This window comes from Cherax quadricarinatus, chromosome 94 (genome assembly GCF_038502225.1).
Source record: "Cherax quadricarinatus isolate ZL_2023a chromosome 94, ASM3850222v1, whole genome shotgun sequence".
Lineage (NCBI taxonomy): Eukaryota > Metazoa > Arthropoda > Malacostraca > Decapoda > Parastacidae > Cherax > Cherax quadricarinatus.
The window spans coordinates 7090575-7118452 of record NC_091385.1 but is presented as its reverse complement, the minus strand read 5'-3'; the positions used below and the strand labels follow the sequence as shown (position 1 = coordinate 7118452).

Sequence of the window (27878 nt, the reverse complement as noted above, 5' to 3'; positions counted from 1 at the left end):
CAACACATCTAGAGCCAACACCAACACATCTAGAGCCAACACCAACACATCTAGAATCCAACACCTACACATCTAGAGCCAACACCAACACATCTAGAGCCAACACCAACACATCTAGAAGCCAACACCAACACATCTAGAGCCAACACCAACACATCTAGAGGCCAACACCAACACATCTAGAAGCCAACACCAACACATCTAGAGCCAACACCAACACATCTAGAACCAACACCAACACATCTAGAGCCAACACCAACACATCTAGAAGCCAACACCAACACATCTAGAGCCAACACCAACACATCTAGAACCAACACCAACACATCTAGAGCCAACACCAACACATCTAGAGGCCAACACCAACACATCTAGAAGCCAACACCAACACATCTAGAGCCAACACCAACACATCTAGAGCCAACACCAACACATCTAGAGCCAACACCAACACATCTAGAGCCAACACCAACACATCTAGAGGCCAACACCAACACATCTAGAAGCCAACACCAACACATCTAGAGCCAACACCAACACATCTAGAAGCCAACACCAACACATCTAGAGCCAACACCAACACATCTAGAGCCAACACCAACACATCTAGAGCCAACACCAACACATCTAGAGCCAACACCAACACATCTAGAGCCAACACCAACACATCTAGAGCCAACACCAACACATCTAGAGCCAACACCAACACATCTAGAACCAACATCAACACATCTAGAGCCAACACCAACACATCTAGACCCAACACCAACACATCTAGAGCCAACACCAACACATCTAGAGCCAACACCAACACATCTAGACCCAACACCAACATATCTAGAGCCAACATCAACACATCTAGAGCCAACACCAACACATCTAGACCCAACACCAACACATCTAGACCCAACACCAACACATCTAGAGCCAACACCAACACATCTAGACCCAACACCAACACATCTACCAACATCAACACATCTACCATCACCAACACATCTACCAACATCAACACATCTACTCCACCAACACATCTACCAACATCAACACATCTACTCCACCAACACATCTACCAACATCAACACATCTACTCCACCAACACATCTACCAACATCAACACATCTACCAACATCAACACATCTACCAACATCAACACATCTACCAACACCAACACATCTAGACCCAACACCAACACATCTAGAGCCAACACCAACACATCTAGAGCCAACACCAACACATCTAGAGCCAACACCAACACATCTAGACCCAACACCAACACATCTAGAGCCAACACCAACACATCTAGAGCCAACACCAACACATCTAGACCCAACACCAACACATCAAGAGCCAACACCAACACATCTACCAACATCAACACATCTACTCCACCAACACATCTACCAACATCAACACATCTACCAACATCAACACATCTACCAACATCAACACATCTACCAACATCAACACATCTACCAACATCAACACATCTACCAACATCAACACATCTACCAACATCAACACATCTACCAACATCAACACATCTAGACCCAACACCAACACATCTAGAGCCAACACCAACACATCTAGAGCCAACACCAACACATCTAGAGCCAACACCAACACATCTAGACCCAACACCAACACATCTAGAGCCAACACCAACACATCTAGAGCCAACAACAACACATCTAGACCCAACAACAACACATCTAGACCCAACACCAACACATCTAAACCCAACACCAACACATCTAGACCCAACACCAACACATCTAGAGCCAACACCAACACATCTAGACCCAACACCAACACATCTAGAGCCAACAACAACACATCTAGACCCAACAACAACACATCTAGACCCAACACCAACACATCTAAACCCAACACCAACACATCTAGACCCAACACCAACACATCTAGACCCAACACCAACATATCTAGACCCAACACCAACACATCTAGACCCAACAACACATCTAGACCCAACAACAACACATCTAGACCCAACAACAACACATCTAGACCCAACAACACATCTAGACCCAACACCAACACATCTAGACCCAACAACAACACATCTAGACCCAACACCAACACATCTAGACCCAACACCAACACATCTAGAGCCAACACCAACACATCTAGACCCAACACCAACACATCTAGACCCAACACCAACACATCTAGACCCAACACCAACACATCTAGACCCAACACCAACACATCTAGACCCAACACCAACACATCTAGACCCAACACCAACACATCTAGAGCCAACACCAACACATCTAGACCCAACACCAACACATCTAGACCCAACACCAACACATCTAGACCCAACACCAACACATCTAGACCCAACACCAACACATCTAGAGCCAACACCAACACATCTAGACCCAACACCAACACATCTAGACCCAACACCAACACATCTAGACCCAACACCAACACATCTAGACCCAACACCAACACATCTAGACCCAACACCAACACATCTAGACCCAACACCAACACATCTAGAGCCAACACCAACACATCTAGACCCAACACCAACACATCTAGACCCAACACCAACACATCTAGACCCAACACCAACACATCTAGACCCAACACCAACACATCTAGAGCCAACACCAACACATCTAGACCCAACACCAACACATCTAGACCCAACACCAACACATCTAGACCCAACACCAACACACCAACAAACACGCCAACATCAACAGGTTCGAATCCCCTTAACGGAGACAATCTCAGCAATAAAAGTCAGAGAGAGTCATCAATCAATCCTCCTTGGCCACCCCTTACCCTTTTACCTCCCCCTACCACCCCCCACCATCCCCCACCACCCCCCACCCCTCAACCACCACGCTGACTAAAAACTTCAGAATCGAGATGCAGCAACGAATTGAAAACTTTGAACTCCTCGGAGACCATGTTTGTAATGACCTCCTTCTAGATTGTATTAAGATAGAGACGAGAGAGATGAGAGAGATGAGATGAGAGATGAGAGAGATGAGAGAGATGAGAGAGATGAGAGATGAGAGAGATGAGAGATGAGAGAGATGAGAGAGATGAGAGATGAGAGAGATGAGAGAGATGAGAGAGATGAGAGAGATGAGAGAGATGAGAGAGATGAGGGAGATGAGGGAGATGAGGGAGATGAGATGAGAGAGATGAGAGAGATGAGAGATGAGAGAGATGAGAGAGATGAGAGAGATGAGAGATGAGAGAGATGAGAGAGATGAGAGAGATGAGAGAGATGAGAGATGAGAGAGATGAGAGAGATGAGAGAGATGAGAGAGATGAGGGAGATGAGGGAGATGAGATGAGAGAGATGAGAGAGATGAGAGAGATGAGAGATGAGAGAGATGAGAGAGATGAGAGAGATGAGAGAGATGAGAGATGAGAGAGATGAGAGAGATGAGAGAGATAAGAGAGATGAGAGAGATGAGAGAGATGAGAGAGATAAGAGATGAGAGAGATGAGAGAGATGAGAGAGATGAGAGAGATGAGAGAGAGATGAGAGACATGAGAGACATGAGAGAGATGAGAGACATGAGAGACATGAGAGAGATGAGAGAGATGAGAGAGATGAGAGAGATGAGAGATGAGAGAGATGAGAGAGATGAGAGAGATGAGAGAGATGAGAGACATGAGAGAGATGAGAGAGATGAGAGATGAGAGAGATGAGAGAGATGAGAGACATGAGAGACATGAGAGAGATGAGAGAGATGAGAGAGATGAGAGAGATGAGAGAGATGAGAGAGAGATGAGAGAGATGAGAGAGATGAGAGATGAGAGAGATGAGAGAGATGAGAGAGATGAGAGACATGAGAGAGATGAGAGAGATGAGACATGAGAGAGATGAGAGAGATGAGAGATGAGGGAGATGAGAGAGATGAGAGAGATGAGAGATGAGAGAGATGAGAGAGATGAGAGAGATGAGAGATGAGAGAGATGAGAGAGATGAGAGAGATGAGAGAGATGAGAGACATGAGAGAGATGAGAGAGATGAGAGAGATGAGACATGAGAGAGATGAGAGAGATGAGAGAGATGAGAGACATGAGAGAGATGAGAGAGATGAGAGATGAGAGAGATGAGAGAGATGAGAGAGATGAGAGAGATGAGAGATGAGAGAGATGAGAGAGATGAGAGAGATGAGAGAGATGAGAGAGATGAGAGACATGAGAGAGATGAGAGAGATGAGAGATGAGGGAGATGAGAGAGATGAGAGAGATGAGAGATGAGAGACATGAGAGAGATGAGAGAGATGAGAGAGATGAGAGACATGAGAGAGATGAGAGAGATGAGAGAGATGAGAGATGAGAGAGGAGAGAGATGAGAGAGATGAGAGAGATGAGAGACATGAGAGAGATGAGAGATGAGAGAGATGAGAGAGATGAGAGAGATGAGAGACATGAGAGACATGAGAGAGATGAGAGATGAGAGAGATGAGAGAGATGAGAGAGATGAGGGAGACGAGGGAGATGAGAGACATGAGAGAGATGAGAGAGATGAGAGAGATGAGAGAGATGAGAGATGAGAGAGATGAAAGAGATGAGAGAGATGAGAGAGATGAGAGAGATGAGAGAGATGAGAGAGATGAGAGAGATGAGAGATGAGAGAGATGAGAGAGATGAGGGAGATGAGAGAGATGAAAGAGATGAGAGAGATGAGAGATGAGAGAGATGAGAGAGATGAGAGATGAGAGAGATGAGAGATGAGAGAGATGAGAGAGATGAGAGATGAGAGAGATGAGAGAGATGAGAGAGATGAGAGAGATGAGAGAGATAAGAGAGATGAGAGAGATGAGAGATGAGAGAGATGAGAGAGATGAGAGAGATGAGAGATGAGAGAGATGAGAGAGATGAGAGAGACGAGAGAAAGAGAGATGAGAGAGATGAGAGAGATGAGAGAGATGAGAGAGATAAGAGAGATGAGAGAGATAAGAGAGATGAGAGAGATGAGAGAGATGAGAGAGATGAGAGAGAGATGAGAGAGATGAGAGAGATGAGAGACATGAGAGAGATGAGAGAGATGAGAGAGATGAGAGATGAGAGAGATGAGAGAGATGAGAGACATGAGAGACATGAGAGAGATGAGAGAGATGAGAGAGATGAGAGAGATGAGAGATGAGAGAGATGAGAGAGATGAGAGAGATGAGAGATGAGAGAGATGAGAGAGATGAGAGAGATGAGAGACATGAGAGAGATGAGAGACATGAGAGACATGAGAGAGATGAGAGATGAGAGAGATGAGAGAGATGAGAGAGATGAGAGAGATGAGAGATGAGAGAGATGAGAGAGATGAGAGAGATGAGAGAGATGAGAGAGATGAGGGAGATGAGAGATGAGAGATGAGAGAGATGAGAGAGATGAGAGAGATGAGAGAGATGAGAGAGATGAGAGAGAGATGAGAGAGATGAGAGACTAGAATGTGACATAAGATAGAGGGAATAAAACACGAGAAGAATTTAAGGGGCCTGAAAAAATAAGAATTTAGGAATTGAACAGAAGAGGTGCAAGAAAGTGAGGAATTAACATAGAAGTAAGAAAGATGGGAGAGATATCGGAAGGTGGAATGTAAGATAAGAGGAAGTAGGGAATAAGAAACATGAAAAGAACCAAGAGGAATAAAATGGATGACCTCTCAAACTGGTCCAGTACTGCAGTGATCAGTTCTCAAACTGGTCCAGTACAGCAGTGATCAGTTCTCAAACTGGTCCAGTACTGCAGTGATCAGTTCTCAAACTGGTCCAGTACTGCAGTGATCAGTTCTCAAACTGGTCCAGTACTGCAGTGATCAGTTCTCAAACTGGTCCAGTACTGCAGTGATCAGTTCTCAAACTGGTCCAGTACTGCAGTGATCAGTTCTCAAACTGGTCCAGTACAGCAGTGATCAGTTCTCAAACTGGTCCAGTACTGCAGTGATCAGTTCTCAAACTGGTCCAGTACTGCAGTGATCAGTTCTCAAACTGGTCCAGTACAGCAGTGATCAGTTCTCAAACTGGTCCAGTACAGCAGTGATCAGTTCTCAAACTGGTCAAGTACTGCAGTGATCAGTTCTCAAACTGGTCAAGTACTGCAGTGATCAGTTCTCGAACTGGTCCAGTACTGCAGTGATCAGTTCTCAAACTGGTCCAGTACTGCAGTGATCAGTTCTCAAACTGGTCCAGTACTGCAGTGATCAGTTCTCAAACTGGTCCAGTACTGCAGTGATCAGTTCTCAAACTGGTCCAGTACTGCAGTGATCAGTTCTCAAACTGGTCCAGTACTGCAGTGATCAGTTCTCAAACTGGTCCAGTACTGCAGTGATCAGTTCTCAAACTGGTCCAGTACTGCAGTGATCAGTTCTCAAACTGGTCCAGTACTGCAGTGATCAGTTCTCAAACTGGTCCAGTACTGCAGTGATCAGTTCTCAAACTGGTCCAGTACTGCAGTGATCAGTTCTCAAACTGGTCCAGTACTGCAGTGATCAGTTCTCAAACTGGTCCAGTACTGCAGTGATCAGTTCTCAAACTGGTCCAGTACTGCAGTGATCAGTTCTCAAACTGGTCCAGTACAGCAGTGATCAGTTCTCAAACTGGTCCAGTGCAGCAGTGATCAGTTCTCAAACTGGTCCAGTACTGCAGTGATCAGTTCTCAAACTGGTCCAGTGCAGCAGTGATCAGTTCTCAAACTGGTCCAGTACTGCAGTGATCAGTTCTCAAACTGGTCCAGTACTGCAGTGATCAGTTCTCAAACTGGTCCAGTACAGCAGTGATCAGTTCTCAAACTGGTCCAGTACTGCAGTGATCAGTTCTCAAACTGGTCCAGTGCAGCAGTGATCAGTTCTCAAACTGGTCCAGTACTGCAGTGATCAGTTCTCAAACTGGTCCAGTACTGCAGTGATCAGTTCTCAAACTGGTCCAGTACAGCAGTGATCAGTTCTCAAACTGGTCCAGTACTGCAGTGATCAGTTCTCAAACTGGTCCAGTGCAGCAGTGATCAGTTCTCAAACTGGTCCAGTACTGCAGTGATCAGTTCTCAAACTGGTCCAGTACTGCAGTGATCAGTTCTCAAACTGGTCCAGTACAGCAGTGATCAGTTCTCAAACTGGTCCAGTACTGCAGTGATCAGTTCTCAAACTGGTCCAGTGCAGCAGTGATCAGTTCTCAAACTGGTCCACTACTGCAGTGATCAGTTCTCAAACTGGTCCAGTACTGCAGTGATCAGTTCTCAAACTGGTCCAGTACAGCAGTGATCAGTTCACAAACTGGTCCAGTACTGCAGTGATCAGTTCTCAAACTGGTCCAGTGCAGCAGTGATCAGTTCTCAAACTGGTCCAGTACTGCAGTGATCAGTTCTCAAACTGGTCCAGTACAACAGTGATCAGTTCTTAAACTGGTCCAGTACTGCAGTGATCAGTTCTCAAACTGGTCCAGTACTGCAGTGATCAGTTCTCAAACTGGTCCAGTACAGCAGTGATCAGTTCTGAAACTACTCCATTACAGCAGTGATCAGTTCTCAAACTGGTCCAGTACTGCAGTGATCAGTTCTCAAACTGGTCCAGTACAGCAGTGATCAGTTCTGAAACTACTCCACTACAGCAGTGATAACTTAGATAACAACAGTATCTTCCGTCTATCAATACAACCACTACTATTGTTGCACTACCACCACTACTATCACCCCACACCATCCTCCCCAACCCCAACTACAACTACTCGACTATCCACCCCCTACAACCACATCCTCCACCACCAACACAACACTCTCAAGATGGCCAGGCTTCGGAAGGGCTTCAACTTGGAGTAAATCTCTAGCAATCCTGTTATCTTGATACATACCCGACCCAGAAGTAGGAGCAGGAGGGAGAATACGAGGAGGAGGAAGAGAAGTGTCATGTAATACGTTGATTACGTATTACTAATTAGTATGACTCACGAAATCGTAATGACGCGATTGCAAACAAGCCATACCACGGGCGGGGATAGAACCCGCGATCTGAGTTTTGAGACTCTCAGACCGCGAGTTCTATTCCCACCCGTGGTATGGTTTACTAATTATTATTCCTGGTAATACTCATTCAGTATATCTATTTTTAATATTTCAGCGGGACGGATACTTCCGTTAGCTTGCCTCAGTGATCAATAATCAGATGTTATTAATCCAAGACACTCACATGCCTCCCTTGCTATATACGTCTCCAGAGACGTACATAATTAATGGAGTCCATTATAGATGGAGTTTCTGGGCTAAGGTTCAAATGTCCTTCGTTGTATATGCCAATTTGTGACATCTGTGCTGATGTATCGTAAGAGAAATTCGCTTGAACTAGCGTGGATTGCTGACATTAGCAAGGGTAAGTCAGTGGTCGGTGCTGTTCTGGATTACTATAGACTTGGTTCATTGATGGAACGGTGCCTCGTGGCTAAGGCTCTCGCTTCACACGGCAAGGTTCCGGGTTCGATTCCCGGCGAAGGGTAGAAACATTGGGCGTGTTTCCTTACACCGGTTGTCCATGTTCACCCATCAGTAATAATGAGTACCTGGGTGTTAGTGGACTGGGGTGGGTCGCATCCTGGGTGTTAGTGGACTGGGGTGGGTCGCATCCTGGGTGTTAGTGGACTGGGGTGGGTCGCATCCTGGGTGTTAGTGGACTGGGGTGGGTCGCATCCTGGGACAAAAGTTACCTAATTTGTGGGAAATGCTCAGCATAACAAGCGGCTTTCTATATAGCAGTATGTCAGTGATGTCAGCTATGGTCTGTATACCTTGTACATGTACTGGTATACCTTGTACATGTACTGGTATACCTTGTACATGTACTGGTATACCTTGTACATGTACTGGTATACCTTGTAAATGTACTGGCATATCTTGTACATGTACTGGTATACTTTGTACATGTACTGGTATACCTTGTACATGTACTGGTATACCTTGTACATGTACTGGTATACCTTGTACATGTACTGGTATACCTTGTACATGTACTGGTATACCTTGTACATGTACTGGTATACCTTGTACATGTACTGGTATACCTTGTACATGTACTGGTATACCTTGTACATGTACTGGTATACCTTGTACATGTACTGGTATACCTTGCACATGTACTGGTATACCTTGTACATGTACTGGTATACCTTGTACATGTACTGGTATACCTTGTACATGTACTGGTATACCTTGTACATGTACTGGTATACCTTGTACATGTACTGGTATACCTTGTACATGTACTGGTATACCTTGCACATGTACTGGTATACCTTGTACATGTACTGGTATACCTTGTACATGTACTGGTATACCTTGTACATGTACTGGTATACCTTGTACATGTACTGGTATACCTTGTACATGTACTGGTATACCTTGTACATGTACTGGTATACCTTGTACATGTACTGGTATACCTTGTACATGTACTGGTAGAAATATATATTACCACCATTGATGCCGAATAACGTTAAGTTCTGGGCAGCATCCTTCAAGAGCAGCATCCTGTGGGAACTAGGGCATCCCTCAGCATCCTTCAAGAGCAGCATCCTGTGGGAACTAGGGCATCCCTCAGCATCCTTCAAGAGCAGCATCCTGTGGGAACTAGGGCATCCCTCAGCATCCTTCAAGAGCAGCATCCTGTGGGAACTAGGGCATCCCTCAGCATCCTTCAAGAGCAGCATCCTGTGGGAACTAGGGCATCCCTCAGCATCCTTCAAGAGTGGCATCCTGTGGGAACTAGGGCATCCCTCAGCATCCTTCAAGAGCGGCATCCTGTGGGAACTAGGGCATCCCTCAGCATCCTTCAAGAGTGGCATCCTGTGGGAACTAGGGCATCCCTGAGTATTCTTCAAGAACGGCATCCTTTGGGAACTAGAGCATGCCTCAGCATCCTTCAAGAGTGGCATCCTGTGGGAACTAGGGCATCCCTCAGCATCCTTCAAGAGTGGCATCCTGTGGGAACTAGGGCATCCCTCAGCATCCTTCAAGAGTGGCATCCTGTGGGAACTAGGGCATCCCTCAGCATCCTTCAAGAGCGGCATCCTGTGGGAACTAGGGCATCCCTCAGCATCCTTCAAGAGCGGCATCCTGTGGGAACTAGGGCATCCCTCAGGATCCTTCAAGAGCGGCATCCTGTGCGAACTAGGGCATCCCTCAGCATCCTTCAAGAGCGGCATCCTGTGCGAACTAGGGCATCCCTCAGCATCCTTCAAGAGCGGCATCCTGTGGGAACTAGGGCATCCCTCAGGATCCTTCAAGAGCGGCATCCTGTGGGAACTAGGGCATCCCTCAGCATCCTTCAAGAGTGACATCCTGTGGGAACTAGGGCATCCCTCAGCATCCTTCAAGAGTGACATCCTGTGGGAACTAGGGCATCCCTCAGCATCCTTCAAGAGCGGCATCCTGGGGGAACTAGGGCATCCCTCAGCATCCTTCAAGAGTGACATCCTGTGGGAACTAGGGCATCCCTCAGCATCCTTCAAGAGTGACATCCTGTGGGAACTAGGGCATCCCTCAGCATCCTTCAAGAGTGGCATCCTGTGGGAACTAGGGCATCCCTCAGCATCCTTCAAGAGTGGCATCCTGTGGGAACTAGGGCATCCCTCAGCATCCTTCAAGAGTGACATCCTGTGGGAACTAGGGCATCCCTCAGCATCCTTCAAGAGTGACATCCTGTGGGAACTAGGGCATCCCTCAGCATCCTTCAAGAGTGACATCCTGTGGGAACTAGGGCATCCCTCAGCATCCTTCAAGAGTGACATCCTGTGGGAACTAGGGCATCCCTCAGCATCCTTCAAGAGTGACATCCTGTGGGAACTAGGGCATCCCTCAGCATCCTTCAAGAGTGACATCCTGTGGGAACTAGGGCATCCCTCAGCATCCTTCAAGAGTGACATCCTGTGGGAACTAGGGCATCCCTCAGCATCCTTCAAGAGTGACATCCTGTGGGAACTAGGGCATCCCTCAGCATCCTTCAAGAGTGACATCCTGTGGGAACTAGGGCATCCCTCAGCATCCTTCAAGAGTGACATCCTGTGGGAACTAGGGCATCCCTCAGCATCCTTCAAGAGTGACATCCTGTGGGAACTAGGGCATCCCTCAGCATCCTTCAAGAGTGACATCCTGTGGGAACTAGGGCATCCCTTAGCATCCTTCAAGAGTGACATCCTGTGGGAACTACGGCATCCCTCAGCATCCTTCAAGAGCGGCATCCTGTGGGAACTAGGGCATCCCTGAGTATTCTTCAAGAACGGCATCCTTTGGGAACTAGAGCATGCCTCAGCATCCTTCAAGAGTGGCATCCTGTGGGAACTAGGGCATCCCTCAGCATCCTTCAAGAGTGGCATCCTGTGGGAACTAGGGCATCCCTCAGCATCCTTCAAGAGTGGCATCCTGTGCGAACTACGGCATCCCTCAGCATCCTTCAAGAGCGGCATCCTGTGGGAACTAGGGCATCCCTCAGCATCCTTCAAGAGTGGCATCCTGTGGGAACTAGGGCATCCCTCAGCATCCTTCAAGAGTGGCATCCTGTGGGAACTAGGGCATCCCTCAGCATCCTTCAAGAGTGGCATCCTGTGGGAACTAGGGCATCCCTCAGCATCCTTCAAGAGTGGCATCCTGTGCGAACTAGGGCATCCCTCAGCATCCTTCAAGAGCGGCATCCTGTGCGAACTAGGGCATCCCTCAGCATCCTTCAAGAGCGGCATCCTGTGGGAACTAGGGCATCCCTCAGGATCCTTCAAGAGCGGCATCCTGTGGGAACTAGGGCATCCCTCAGCATCCTTCAAGAGTGACATCCTGTGGGAACTAGGGCATCCCTCAGCATCCTTCAAGAGTGACATCCTGTGGGAACTAGGGCATCCCTCAGCATCCTTCAAGAGCGGCATCCTGGGGGAACTAGGGCATCCCTCAGCATCCTTCAAGAGTGACATCCTGTGGGAACTAGGGCATCCCTCAGCATCCTTCAAGAGTGACATCCTGTGGGAACTAGGGCATCCCTCAGCATCCTTCAAGAGTGGCATCCTGTGGGAACTAGGGCATCCCTCAGCATCCTTCAAGAGTGGCATCCTGTGGGAACTAGGGCATCCCTCAGCATCCTTCAAGAGTGACATCCTGTGGGAACTAGGGCATCCCTCAGCATCCTTCAAGAGTGACATCCTGTGGGAACTAGGGCATCCCTCAGCATCCTTCAAGAGTGACATCCTGTGGGAACTAGGGCATCCCTCAGCATCCTTCAAGAGTGACATCCTGTGGGAACTAGGGCATCCCTCAGCATCCTTCAAGAGTGACATCCTGTGGGAACTAGGGCATCCCTCAGCATCCTTCAAGAGTGACATCCTGTGGGAACTAGGGCATCCCTCAGCATCCTTCAAGAGTGACATCCTGTGGGAACTAGGGCATCCCTCAGCATCCTTCAAGAGTGACATCCTGTGGGAACTAGGGCATCCCTCAGCATCCTTCAAGAGTGACATCCTGTGGGAACTAGGGCATCCCTCAGCATCCTTCAAGAGTGACATCCTGTGGGAACTAGGGCATCCCTCAGCATCCTTCAAGAGTGACATCCTGTGGGAACTAGGGCATCCCTCAGCATCCTTCAAGAGTGACATCCTGTGGGAACTACGGCATCCCTCAGCATCCTTCAAGAGCGGCATCCTGTGGGAACTAGGGCATCCCTGAGTATTCTTCAAGAACGGCATCCTTTGGGAACTAGAGCATGCCTCAGCATCCTTCAAGAGTGGCATCCTGTGGGAACTAGGGCATCCCTCAGCATCCTTCAAGAGTGGCATCCTGTGGGAACTAGGGCATCCCTCAGCATCCTTCAAGAGTGGCATCCTGTGCGAACTACGGCATCCCTCAGCATCCTTCAAGAGCGGCATCCTGTGGGAACTAGGGCATCCCTCAGCATCCTTCAAGAGTGGCATCCTGTGGGAACTAGGGCATCCCTCAGCATCCTTCAAGAGTGGCATCCTGTGGGAACTAGGGCATCCCTCAGCATCCTTCAAGAGTGGCATCCTGTGGGAACTAGGGCATCCCTGAGTATTCTTCAAGAACGGCATCCTTTGGGAACTAGAGCATGCCTCAGCATCCTTCAAGAGTGGCATCCTGTGGGAACTAGGGCATCCCTCAGCATCCTTCAAGAGTGGCATCCTGTGGGAACTAGGGCATCCCTCAGCATCCTTCAAGAGCGGCATCCTGTGGGAACTAGGGCATCCCTCAGCATCCTTCAAGAGCGGCATCCTGTGGGAACTAGGGCATCCCTCAGCATCCTTCAAGAGCGCCATCCTGTGGGAACTAGGGCATCCTTCGAGAGCGGCATCCTGTGGGAACTAGGGCATCCCTCAGCATCCTTCAAGAGCGCCATCCTGTGGGAAATAGGGCATCCTTCGAGAGCGGCATCCTGTGGGAACTAGGGCATCCCTCAGCATCCTTCAAGAGCGGCATCCTGTGGGAACTAGGGCATCCCTCAGCATCCTTCAAGAGTGGCATCCTGTGGGAACTAGGGCATCCCTCAGCATCCTTCAAGAGCGGCATCCTGTGGGAACTAGGGCATCCCTCAGCATCCTTCAAGTGGCATCCTGTGGGAACTAGGGCATCCCACAGCATCCTTCAAGAGTGGCATCCTGTGGGAACTAGGGCATCCCTCAGCATCCTTCAAGAGTGGCATCCTGTGGGAACTAGGGCATCCCTGAGTATTCAAGAACGGCATCCTTTGGGAACTAGAGCATGCCTCAGCATCCTTCAAGAGTGGCATCCTGTGGGAACTAGGGCATCCCTCAGCATCCTTCACGAGTGGCATCCTGTGGGAACTAGGGCATCCCTCAGCATCCTTCAAGAGTGGCATCCTGTGGGAACTAGGGCATCCCTCAGCATCCTTCAAGAGTGGCATCCTGTGGGAACTAGGGCATCCCTCAGCATCCTTCAAGAGCGGCATCCTGTGGGAACTAGGGCATCCCTCAGCATCCTTCAAGAGTGGCATCCTGTGGGAACTAGGGCATCCCTCAGCATCCTTCAAGAGCGACATCCTGTGGGAACTAGGGCATCCCTCAGCATCCTTCAAGAGCGGCATCCTGTGGGAACTAGGGCATCCCTCAGCATCCTTCAAGAGCGGCATCCTGTGGGAACTAGGGCATCCCTCAGCATCCTTCAAGAGCGGCATCCTGTGGGAACTAGGGCATCCCTCAGCATCCTTCAAGAGCGGCATCCTGTGGGAACTAGGGCATCCCTCAGCATCCTTCAAGAGCGGCATCCTGTGGGAACTAGGGCATCCCTCAGCATCCTTCAAGAGCGGCATCCTGTGGGAACTAGGGTATCCCTCAGCATCCTTCAAGAGCGGCATCCTGTGGGAACTAGGGCATCCCTCAGCATCCTTCAAGAGCATCCTGTGGGAACTAAGGCATCCCTCAGCATCCTTCAAGAGCGGCATCCTGTGGGAACTAGGGCATCCCTCAGCATCCTTCAAGAGTGGCATCCTGTGGGAACTAGGGCATCCCTCAGCATCCTTCAAGAGCGGCATCCTGTGGGAGCTACGGCAACCCTGACTATTCTTCAAGAACGGCATCCTTTGGGAACTAGAGCATGCCTCAGCATCCTTCAAGAGCGGCATCCTGTGGGAACTAGGGCATCCCTCAGCATCCTTCAAGAGTGGCATCCTGTGGGAACTAGGGCATCCCTCAGCATCCTTCAAGAGTGGCATCCTGTGGGAACTAGAGCATGCCTCAGCATCCTTCAAGAGCAGCATCCTGTGGGAACTAGGGCATCCCTAAGAGACAGACCCTTACGTTTAAATCAGTGCAGGGTCACCAACTATAATAAGCCAGGGTAGGGAGGGTCACAGTCCGTACACACATTCAACACAGGACGTATACGTTCTTAGACCCGGAGGATTACACACGGATTTGTGCTGATATGTTGCAGTTTCTTAACTGTAGTGTATGCACGCCTCTGGCAAGACAGTGATAAGAGTGATGATGGAAGTGTTTCTTCGTTTTCGGGTCACCTTGCCTCGGTGGGAGACAGCCGTCGTATAAAAAAAATAAAAGCCAAAGCCAATGGTCGCCTGTAACAACAGACTTACAACCATCTCCAGCTCAGCAAAGGTCAACAAAATTCCAAGACTGAGACGAAACTACTGACGGAAATAAGTCACTGACTTTTTGGTGGGTTATTTTAGCTAATTTACATACGTTACTATGGAAGAAATCACAAAAATGATTCGTAATATGCAAAAATACCACAGTGAAAATAGAAAATAAAACCCGAGCGCTTTCACGTGTCTTCACACACTCCTCTGAAAATATGTAAGCACATATTTCTACACATATTACTATGTAAAATTACTGTGTTTATGTATACCTGTTCCAGTGGGTTAAAGCGTCGTGAATTTTAGCTCCCCTTGAGGCGGGCTAAAACAACACGGGTTCGATCCCCCGGCTAGTCGCACTGTTTAAAGTAAAAGGACACAAGTGCAACTAATGTGACATTTATTGTGGCAACGTTTCGCTCTCCAGGAGCTTTATCAAGCCATTTGGCTTGATAAAGCTCCTGGAGAGCGAAACGTTGCCACAATAAATGTCACATTAGTTGCACTTGTGTCCTTTTACTTTACATATTGTCGGTAATTCTACCAACTTTATTAGTCGCACTGTTACTGATTAAATATCACTCATTCCTGGTTACACAACCTGTACCTAAATAAACCCACTATATACCCACACAAGTATACCTGGTATACAGTCGTCGGGAAGACAGGCCATACAGGACACATGTGTACACATGTGTACACATGTGACAACATGTGTCTTACCAGCCAGTCGGTATTAGCTAGTTTTAATGTTTACACGGGTGATACATTTAAGCTACGACTTTGAAGATTAAGACACATGTACAACAGATGAGTATCTTGACTGACGAAACGTTTCGCCTACACAGCAGGTTTCTTCAGTCAGATAGAGACAGCAGGTGTGGTACTGAAATAAGGATGGTGTAAACAGTCTACCTGCAAGGTTGATTGATTGCATCACTTTCTTCCTCTGTATGTGACTGAAAAAGTCTACTGTGTGGGCGAAACGTCTCATCAATAAAGATAACCAACTGTTGTACATGTGTCTTAATCTTCAACTTGTTGGCATTTAATACCATTGTCAACAAAACTATGCTGAGTTAATAGTAACTGATGACAGTACATGGGGAAGACAGTACAACGAGGCTATCATCTGAAAGGGACTACAGACAGGGTTTGGAAGTGTACAACGAGGCTATCATCTGAAAGGGACTACAGACAGGGTTTGGAAGTGTACAACGAGGCTATCATCTGAAAGGGACTACAGACAGGGTTTGGAAGTGTACAACGAGGCTATCATCTGAAAGGGACTATAGACAGGGTTTGGAAGTGTACAACGAGGCTATCATCTGAAAGGGACTATAGACAGGGTTTGGAAGTGTACAACGAGGCTATCATCTGAAAGGGACTATAGACAGGGTTTGGAAGTGTACAACGAGGCTATCATCTGAAAGGGACTATAGACAGGGTTTGGAAGTGTACAACGAGGCTATTATCTGAAAAGAACTTTAAGAACATAAGCAGGAACACTACAGCAAGTCTACTGGCCCATACTAGGCAGGTTCTTTCTCAAACCCAAACAAAAGTATTCGCCCAAACCATTGCTACCTAAGGAACAATTCTCGATTAATTCAGGTACAAGAACCACTTTGTTACCCCTTTCACTTACGTATTTATCTAGTACATATATTAAACCAGACGAGGCCTGGTCCTGGACAGCGCCGCGGGGGCGATGACCTCCGAAACAACCCTCCAGAAATACAAAAAAAAAATCTAGAAGGGTTTCCCTAGTATAGCGAAGCCTGACAAAAGAGGACAGAAAAATCCAGGCAAGCAATGATCTTTACTGTCAAGGTTAGTAAGAGAGCTCAATAGAGTGGACAGGAAGGAAGAGGGAGAGAATGGAACAAGGAACAAAGGAACGCTTTAAACACTACCACCTACCTTCCCCTCAATACTTCCATCCACCAACAACCAATTCCCCTCTCGTCCTTTCCTCACCAATAAGCACTTCCCCTCACACTCTCCCCTCAACACTATCAAGTACTTGAGTATAAACACACGTTTTGCTGCTACAAGAATTTCAATAACACTCATTACTTTTTTCACAATTTTGATGCATTTTAATATCATATATAAACTAATTTGCATAAGGGGCTGTCTATACAGTAATTTATACAGTGGACCCCCGCTTAACGATCACCTCCAAATGCGACCAATTATGTAAGTGTATTTATGTAAGTGCGTTTGTACGTGTATGTTTGGGGGTCTGAAATGGACTAATCTACTTCACAATATTCCTTATGGGAAAAAATTCGGTCAGTACTGGCACCTGAACATACTACTGGAATGAAAAAAGTTCGTTAACCGGGGGTCCACTATATATGACAGTTACCCTAACTGAATAATATATTGCACTCAACTATACACAAAATATAGTTTCTAACTCTCTCTTAATGTTACCTGATTACTAACAAGGGTATTACTGCCTGGTATAGTTCATGTATAATGGTGTATAATACTGAGCCCCGGTGGCTAGACGCTGGTGTGTATAATCTCAGAATACGACAAGCATACTTGTCAAAGGGATGGTGATGAGGAGGATGATGAGGATTGATGATAAGGGAATGAGAATAAGGGAATGAGAATGGTAAGGCAGTGAGAGGAGATTGGAACCTGAAGATGACTTAGGGGACTGATTAGCCAAGAGGACGGTCGGTGAATAGCCAACACACACGGACGGAGGCTCAAGCCTCCATTCCTTGGAGTTTGGGCAACCCATACGGGTTTATGGCTTTATGTAGTGCTAATCTTCCTGGAGATGGCAAAGGAAGGTTTCACATCATCTAAATGTGGATCGGTAGGCATGCAGAGTGGCGGCGGTTCGACCCCCCGACTGGCAAGTACAGGCTAGTCTGTGATCAGTTAAACTTTTGGTGATAGCATGTACAATCATGCTTCTATTACTACTGTCTAAAAAAGGCATCGGGATAATTATATCCCAGTAAACCACAAGATATATATATATATATATATATATATATATATATATATATATATATATATATATATATATATATATATATCAATGAAATCACGAAACAACGTGATTCTGAATCACTAAGAGAACTGCGGCTTGGCCAGGACTCGATCCTGCATTCCCATGCCCAGCCCTGAGTGAACTGAACAAAGTACGCATCCCTCTATCCACTGGACCACCATCCTTAAACACCAGGCGCCCAGCAGTACTGTGTTATCCCTGATGCAAGGACACTCGTGGTCGTGGACCCTCAGAGACTAATTTCAGCCTCATCCTGTTTGGTGTACCAACCTTCACCAGCAGTCTATATATCAATGAAATCACGAAACAAGTGATTTTGTTCTAGTTGACACAGGGCTGGGCAAGGGAACGCAGGATCGAGTCCTGGCCAAGCCGCAGTTCTGTTAATGATACATATAATTTAAAAATTTGCAAACAGGCAAAATTATTTGCAGGTTCGAATCCTGCTGTGGACGGGATCAATCTCCTCTATTTTCCCCCTAGCACAAATTTATCCCTTTCCCCAATGACAATTTCCCCCATTCCACTTAACGCGTCACAATTATTAAATTTACACTCTTAATATCAGTTTTCTAAGTGGTATTAGTTTATAAGTCCATAACATAAATCAAAATAAAAAGAAAAAACTATTTAGAATATATTTTTTATGTCCAGTAATCTATATCCATAATTCATGTCAACTGCCGTGTTGGCAAATCTTGACAAAAGGGAAAATATCCTCGTCATTTACGCCGATATGCTGAGTTCTTCGCCAGGGAAGCACCCTGTTGGAGTGGCACCCTGGGAATGCAACTTTACAGTGAACCAAGAATCAACAATGCTATTATAAAGAGGGCTGGTTAGAGTGCAGGAAGCTCTGTAATAAACCCTGAGTTGTGCACGATAAGAACACTCACAGGCGTTCACAACAACACCCTCAATCACAGGTCTATCAAACCATTCTGCAGGAAATTAACCAAGGTCATCGTTAGGCCTGACAAATATCATCCACGTCCCACAGAGGCGAACGTCAGATACCGTCCATGGCGGTCTGGGAGATCAGTCACCCTCTACCTGCAGATATCGAGCCCACAATTCACTAAAAATCCCCACATCTAAAAGCCAAACAGCACAGAAAGCCTTGCGAGAGACACAATGAGTTTCCTTTCTCTCTCCAGCGTAAAGGCAGCAACAACAGCGAGTATGTCAGGAGCACAAACTAGAAAGTCCTGGCACAGGCAGATCTCCTCACAGTGATCCAGAGTATACTCACCGAGCTTAACAAGTTCCTCACGTCATGGGAACCAGTGCTAAGCCGGCTTGAGTGATGATCAAGGTACAGTCAGTATAGCAGGTAAGAGATGGACCAGTAGACCCGGAAAGCACACATCAGCCTGGAACGCCACAAGGCCGCGTGTAGGCATGAATTCTCTGCCGATCCACGTTCCACTTGAGGTGGGAAAGTATTCACTTCGACTGCATTCACGTGAATGAGAGGCTTAGCATTGATTAGGTCATCGACCTCTATCTTACAGCTTTCTATAACAAACCGTAAAGCAGACTTACCTAACAATTTGCAGGCCAAGTTTCCCAGCGATGACGTGTGACGTTACACTTACCTGGAAGGCAAAAAATGAATGCAGTAGATTGTAGACATTTCGCTATCCAGTAGCTTTATCAACACAAATTCAAGGACATTACTGGAAGACAGTAGAACTATACACAAGAGATAAGGTAATCAGTCCCTCAGCCTTGGAGCTGTTGAGAACCACGGTCCTGAAGAGCAGATGTTGATGTTTTGATTATACTGAAAGATACATCAAAACTGGACTAATAAACAACAAAAAAGTAACAATACCGTGACTGGAACGATACACAAATAACTCGCACACAGAAGAGAGGAGCTTATGACGACGTTTCGATCCGACTTGGACCATTTACAAAGTCACACTTTGTAAATGGTCCAGGTCGGACAGAAACGTCGTCGTAAGCTCCTCTCTTCTATATGCGGGTTATTTATGTGCTGGACTAATAACTTCCAGAAGAATAATATCAACATCTAACTATACTAACTGAACTCTCACAGTGGAAATAACTGACCTTATCACGGTGGAAGACAGACTGCAGACACACAGGTACAGACGACACTGACTTTTGCACTTAGGTCTTGTCAAACACCTGTCAACACCACCTGTAAAAATAACACATTCAATTTTCTACACATCAATTTACGATTTTTTACAAATTGAAAAAGCACTGAGGTGTAATATCGATGCACCTCTGGCAAGACAGTGACAGAGTGAATAACAATGAAATTGTTTCTTCTTTTTCGGGTCACACTGCCTTAGTGGGAGATGGCCGGTGTATTATATACACACAATGGAGCCTCAACTTCGAGATACGAGCCGTCGCTCGGTCGATCTTTTGCTCTGAGTTACGAGTCAACACCCGAGTTACGAGCTTCCCCCTCAACCCACACCCGCACACCTCCGTGGAAGCATTTCTCTCCTGCTTTGCCTACATTTTCTACAGTTATTTTTCCAAATTTCTTATATTTAACCATGGGTCTTAAGAAAGTAAGTGCAAAGGACAGTGCTGAGAAGAAAAACAGGAGGATATCCATGGAATTAAAGTATGAAATCAAGAACAAGCGAGGTGGTGATAATTTAGACACATGTGCAGCTCTTGGGTATCTTTATTGAGGAAACGTTTCGCCACACAGTGGCTTCATCAGTCCATACAAAGGAGAATCTTGAAGAACAGGAGGAGAATGAGGTAATCAGTCCCTCAACCTTGAGTCGATGTGGTCAGTCCATCAGTCTTGAATAGAATACGGCATACGTGCTGAGAAGGAGCATGTATGCCGTATTCTATTCAAGATTGATGGACTGACAACATCGATTCAAGGTTGAGGGACTGATTACCTCATTCTCCTCCTGTTCTTCAAGATTCTCCTTTGTATGGACTGATGAAGCCACTGTGTGGCGAAACGTTTCCTCAATAAAGATACCCAAAAGCTGCACATGTGTCTTAAATTATCATCACCTCGCTTGTTCTTGATTTCATACTTTAATTCCATGGATATCCTCCTGTTTTTCTTCTCAGCACTGTCCTTTGCACTTACTTTCTTAAGACCCATGGTTAGATATAAGAAATTTGGAAAAATAACTGTAGAAAATGTAGGCAAAGCACGAGTGAAATGCTTCCACGGAGAGGTAAACAGTGCACAGCGCCAACTAGTACTAGTGGCGGTGTTCTGAAGCTCATTATATATATATATATGTCGTGCCGAATAGGCAGAATTTGCGATCTTGGCTTAAATAGCAACGTTCATCTTGCCATATAGGACAAGTGAAAACTTGTGTATGCAATAATTTCGCAAAAATAATTCTGAACCTAACGAAAAAAATATATTTCGTTGTGTTTGTTTAATATTAAATTATTGTAAACTTATTTAAAATATATTTAGTTGGATTAGGCTAAAATAAATTTCACTTGTTATAATAAGGTTAGGTAAGTTTTCTAAGATTCTTCTGGATCAAAATTTAAAATTTTTACATTAACGTTAATGAAAAAAATATATCTTTAAACGTATAAGAGAAAATTTTAGAAAGGACTTAATTTTAAATGAGTTCTTGCTAATTGACCAGTTTTATATATTCGGCACGACATATATATATATATATATATATATATGTGTGTGTGTGTGTGTGTGTGTGTGTGTGTGTGTGTGTGTGTGTGTGTGTGTGTGTGTGTGTGTGTGTGTTTGTCAGTGAATGCATGAAGAAACAACAGAATGTCAAAACTGTTAGAATTATAACCATAATTGTTAAAGGGATGGAGGGGTAAGCCAGTAGAAGGCCTCGGTCATATGACCAAAACCTCCAGCTGTGGGTCATATGACGAAGACTCTCGTCTGGAAACACTTGTCCTGTTTCCTGACAAACCTTACCTAACCTAACCTTACCTAACCTTACCTAACCTAACCTAACCTAACCTTACCTTACCTTACCTAACCTAACCTAACCTTACCTTACCTAACCTAACCTAACCTAACCTTACCTAACCTAACCTAACCTTACCTAACCTAACCTTACCTAACCTTACCTTACCTTACCTAACCTAACCTAACCTAACCTAACATAACCTAACCTTACCTAACCTAACCTAACCTAACCTTACCTAACCTAACCTAACCTAACCTTACCTAACCTAACCTTACCTAACCTAACCTAACCTTACCTAACCTTACCTAACCTAACCTTACCTAACCTAACCTAACCTAACCTTACCTAACCTAACCTAACCTAACCTAACCTAACCTTACCTAACCTTACCTAACCTAACCTAACCTAATGTTAAATATATTACAGACGTAAGCTTTTATAAGCATTACGTGTTTGTGCACAGCTTTATAAAGTCTACACCTGATAAAGCTCTTCACAGAGCGAAACGTCTGGTAAAAATCTGAGCAAAACGTAGTCCCAAAACTGTTCTCTACACTATTATACCTACAAGTGAGGGTATGAATGTGAGAGAAGTGCTGAGAGAAGTGCTGAGAGGAGTGCTGAGAGGAGTGCTGAGAGAAGTGCTGAGAGAAGTGCTGAGAGAAGTGCTGAGAGAAGTGCTGAGAGGAGTGCTGAGAGAAGTGCTGAAAGAAGTGCTGAAAGAAGTGCTGAGAGAAGTGCTGGGAGTAGTGCTGAGAGGAGTGCTGAGAGGAGCAGGTGAGGGGAAGCACTGACCCATAAGGGGTCAGAGTGCCAGAGAAACAAGTTCCATCAAGGGAAGGAGGGGAGAAGTGTACTTCCCTGAGCTAACTGCCATTCGCTAGAGTCAAGGCACTTCCCAAGCCAGAGAACCTACATAGTGGCGTTCGAGGCACAACACCAGTACCAGCAACAACAGCAGCAGTAGCAGCAACAACAGCAGCAGTACCAGCAACAATAGCAGCAACAGCAATAGCAATAGCAGCAGCAATAGCAGCAAGAGTAATAGCAATAGCAGTAGCATTAACAGCAGTAGCAACAATAGAAGTAGCAACAATAGCAGAAGGAACAATAGCAGTAGCAACAGCAGCAGTACCAATAATGCTACCACCACCTCATCCCACCACCACAATCAGTCTTGGTCTAATACGTCAGTTTCTTAACGCTTCTAAGTCTTCCTCAACTAACATTTTCTATATTTCAAATTAATCTGTGTTGGGATAGGTTACTGTTCTCTATTATACAGATTTCGTCTACCCTGGTTAATTGTGTTTCAAGTCTGTCAACTACACGAGGGTCATTAAGACTGCATGTCACCTGTACACCACCAGTCACTACACCAGGGTCATTAAGACTGCATGTCACCTGTACACCACCAGTCACTACACCAGGGTCATTAAGACAGCATGTCACCTGTACACCACCAGTCACTACACGAGGGTCATTAAGACTGCATGTCACCTGTACACCACCAGTCACTACACCAGGGTCATTAAGACTGCATGTCACCTGTACACCACCAGTCACTACACCAGGGTCATTAAGACAGCATGTCACCTGTACACCACCAGTCACTACACGAGGGTCATTAAGACTGCATGTCACCTGTACACCACCAGTCACTACACCAGGGTCATTAAGACTGCATGTCACCTGTACACCACCAGTCACTACACCAGGGTCATTAAGACTGCATGTCACCTGTACACCACCAGTCACTACACCAGGGTCATTAAGACTGCATGTCACCTGTACACCACCAGTCACTACACCAGGGTCATTAAGACTGCATGTCACCTGTACACCACCAGTCACTACACCAGGGTCATTAAGACTGCATGTCACCTGTACACCACCAGTCACTACACCAGGGTCATTAAGACTGCATGTCACCTGTACAACACCAGTCACTACACCAGGGTCATTAAGACTGCATGTCACCTGTACACCACCAGTCACTACACCAGGGTCATTAAGACTGCATGTCACCTGTACACCACCAGTCACTACACCAGGGTCATTAAGACTGCATGTCACCTGTACACCACCAGTCACTACACGAGGGTCATTAAGACTGCATGTCACCTGTACACCACCAGTCACTACACCAGGGTCATTAAGACTGCATGTCACCTGTACACCACCAGTCACTACACCAGGGTCATTAAGACTGCATGTCACCTGTACACCACCAGTCACTACACCAGGGTCATTAAGACTGCATGTCACCTGTACACCACCAGTCACTACACCAGGGTCATTAAGACTGCATGTCACCTGTACACCACCAGTCACTACACCAGGGTCATTAAGACTGCATGTCACCTGTACACCACCAGTCACTACACCAGGGTCATTAAGACTGCATGTCACCTGTACACCACCAGTCACTACACCAGGGTCATTAAGACTGCATGTCACCTGTACACCACCAGTCACTACACCAGGGTCATTAAGACTGCATGTCACCTGTACACCACCAGTCACTACACCAGGGTCATTAAGACTGCATGTCACCTGTACACCACCAGTCACTACACCAGGGTCATTAAGACTGCATGTCACCTGTACACCACCAGTCACTACACCAGGGTCATTAAGAATGCATGTCACATGTACACCACCAGTCACTACACCAGGGTCATTAAGACTGCATGTCACCTGTACACCACCAGTCACTACACGAGGGTCATTAAGACAGCATGTCACCTGTACACCACCAGTCACTACACCAGGGTCATTAAGACTGCATGTCACCTGTACACCACCAGTCACTACACCAGGGTCATTAAGACTGCATGTCACCTGTACACCACCAGTCACTACACCAGGGTCATTAAGACTGCATGTCACCTGTACACCACCAGTCACTACACCAGGGTCATTAAGACTGCATGTCACCTGTACACCACCAGTCACTACACCAGGGTCATTAAGACAGCATGTCACCTGTACACCACCAGTCACTACACCAGGGTCATTAAGACTGCATGTCACCTGTACACCACCAGTCACTACACCAGGGTCATTAAGACTGCATGTCACCTGTACACCACCAGTCACTACACGAGGGTCATTAAGACTGCATGTCACCTGTACACCACCAGTCACTACACCAGGGTCATTAAGACTGCATGTCACCTGTACACCACCAGTCACTACACGAGGGTCATTAAGACTGCATGTCACCTGTACACCACCAGTCACTACACGAGGGTCATTAAGACAGCATGTCACATGTACACCATCACTCACTACACGAGGGTCATTAAGACTGCATGTCACCTGTACACCACCAGTCACTACACCAGGGTCATTAAGACTGCATGTCACCTGTACACCACCAGTCACTACACGAGGGTCATTAAGACTGCATGTCACCTGTACACCACCAGTCACTACACCAGGGTCATTAAGACTGCATGTCACCTGTACACCACCAGTCACTACACCAGGGTCATTAAGACTGCATGTCACCTGTACACCACCAGTCACTACACGAGGGTCATTAAGACTGCATGTCACCTGTACACCACCAGTCACTACACGAGGGTCATTAAGACTGCATGTCACCTGTACACCACCAGTCACTACACGAGGGTCATTAAGACTGCATGTCACCTGTACACCACCAGTCACTACACGAGGGTCATTAAGACTGCATGTCACCTGTACACCACCAGTCCCTACACCAGGGTCATTAAGACTGCATGTCACCTGTACACCACCAGTCACTACACCAGGGTCATTAAGACTGCATGTCACCTGTACACCACCAGTCACTACACGAGGGTCATTAAGACTGCATGTCACCTGTACACCACCAGTCACTACACGAGGGTCATTAAGACTGCATGTCACCTGTACACCACCAGTCACTACACGAGGGTCATTAAGACTGCATGTCACCTGTACACCACCAGTCACTACACCAGGGTCATTAAGACTGCATGTCACCTGTACACCACCAGTCACTACACGAGGGTCATTAAGACTGCATGTCACCTGTACACCACCAGTCACTACACCAGGGTCATTAAGACTGCATGTCACCTGTACACCACCAGTCACTACACCAGGGTCATTAAGACTGCATGTCACCTGTACACCACCAGTCACTACACCAGGGTCATTAAGACTGCATGTCACCTGTACACCACCAGTCACTACACCAGGGTCATTAAGACAGCATGTCACCTGTACACCACCAGTCACTACACCAGGGTCATTAAGACTGCATGTCACCTGTACACCACCAGTCACTACACCAGGGTCATTAAGACAGCATGTCACCTGTACACCACCAGTCACTACACCAGGGTCATTAAGACTGCATGTCACCTGTACACCACCAGTCACTACACCAGGGTCATTAAGACTGCATGTCACCTGTACACCACCAGTCACTACACCAGGGTCATTAAGACTGCATGTCACCTGTACACCACCAGTCACTACACCAGGGTCATTAAGACAGCATGTCACCTGTACACCACCAGTCACTACACCAGGGTCATTAAGACTGCATGTCACCTGTACACCACCAGTCACTACACCAGGGTCATTAAGACTGCATGTCACCTGTACACCACCAGTCACTACACCAGGGTCATTAAGACTGCATGTCACCTGTACACCACCAGTCACTACACCAGGGTCATTAAGACAGCATGTCACCTGTACACCACCAGTCACTACACCAGGGTCATTAAGACTGCATGTCACCTGTACACCACCAGTCACTACACCAGGGTCATTAAGACTGCATGTCACCTGTACACCACCAGTCACTACACCAGGGTCATTAAGACTGCATGTCACCTGTACACCACCAGTCACTACACCAGGGTCATTAAGACTGCATGTCACCTGTACACCACCAGTCACTACACCAGGGTCATTAAGACTGCATGTCACCTGTACACCACCAGTCACTACACCAGGGTCATTAAGACTGCATGTCACCTGTACACCACCAGTCACTACACGAGGGTCATTAAGACTGCATGTCACCTGTACACCACCAGTCACTACACCAGGGTCATTAAGACTGCATGTCACCTGTACACCACCAGTCACTACACCAGGGTCATTAAGACTGCATGTCACCTGTACACCACCAGTCACTACACCAGGGTCATTAAGACTGCATGTCACCTGTACACCACCAGTCACTACACGAGGGTCATTAAGACTGCATGTCACCTGTACACCACCAGTCACTACACCAGGGTCATTAAGACTGCATGTCACCTGTACACCACCAGTCACTACACGAGGGTCATTAAGACTGCATGTCACCTGTACACCACCAGTCACTACACGAGGGTCATTAAGACTGCATGTCACCTGTACACCACCAGTCACTACACCAGGGTCATTAAGACTGCATGTCACCTGTACACCACCAGTCACTACACCAGGGTCATTAAGACTGCACGTCACCTGTACACCACCAGTCACTACACCAGGGTCATTAAGACTGCATGTCACCTGTACACCACCAGTCACTACACCAGGGTCATTAAGACTGAATGTCACCTGTACACCACCAGTCACTACACCAGGGTCATTAAGACTGCACGTCACCTGTACACCACCAGTCACTACACCAGGGTCATTAAGACTGCATGTCACCTGTACACCACCAGTCACTACACGTGGGTCATTAAGACTGCACGTCACCTGTACACCACCAGTCACTACACCAGGGTCATTAAGACTGCATGTCACCTGTACACCACCAGTCACTACACGAGGGTCATTAAGACTGCACGTCACCTGT

The 27878-nt window shown here is 46.7% G+C and overlaps 1 protein-coding gene across 1 annotated transcript in view; it reads right to left on the bottom strand.

The window, feature by feature from the left end:
• Mulk (acylglycerol kinase-like protein Mulk) overlaps window positions 1-27878 on the bottom strand; it is a 1060681-nt gene that overhangs the window by 414909 nt on the left and 617894 nt on the right. Inside the window, exon 3 of the mRNA XM_070104743.1 lies at window positions 20208-20298. The gene's annotated coding sequence lies outside the window, so the exon portion shown is untranslated. The remainder of the gene's footprint in view (window positions 1-20207; window positions 20299-27878) is intronic.